Source organism: Echinops telfairi, unplaced genomic scaffold (assembly GCF_000313985.2).
Source record: "Echinops telfairi isolate 266 unplaced genomic scaffold, ASM31398v2 ScPeMD7_9;HRSCAF=40, whole genome shotgun sequence".
Taxonomy (NCBI): domain Eukaryota; kingdom Metazoa; phylum Chordata; class Mammalia; order Afrosoricida; family Tenrecidae; genus Echinops; species Echinops telfairi.
Genome location: NW_022103906.1, coordinates 77,885,548 through 77,885,747, shown reverse-complemented (window position 1 = coordinate 77,885,747; position 200 = coordinate 77,885,548).

The following is a 200-nucleotide window of genomic DNA, read 5'->3' as shown; positions in this document are numbered from 1 at the left end:
AATGCATCTATGCCCCCCTGCCCTCCATCCTTGCTTTATGCCAGAGTAGGCGGAATCCTGTTTGCACAAAAGGGTCACACAGGCGTGGAGAATGAAGTTCACTTCCATTCAAACTTCCCAAAGAGGCGGCGGGCACGGAGCGGACTTCTTCCAGGCACCCCATAAAGAAAGTTCAGCGCCGGTATCGGGCCTAGCCCAGG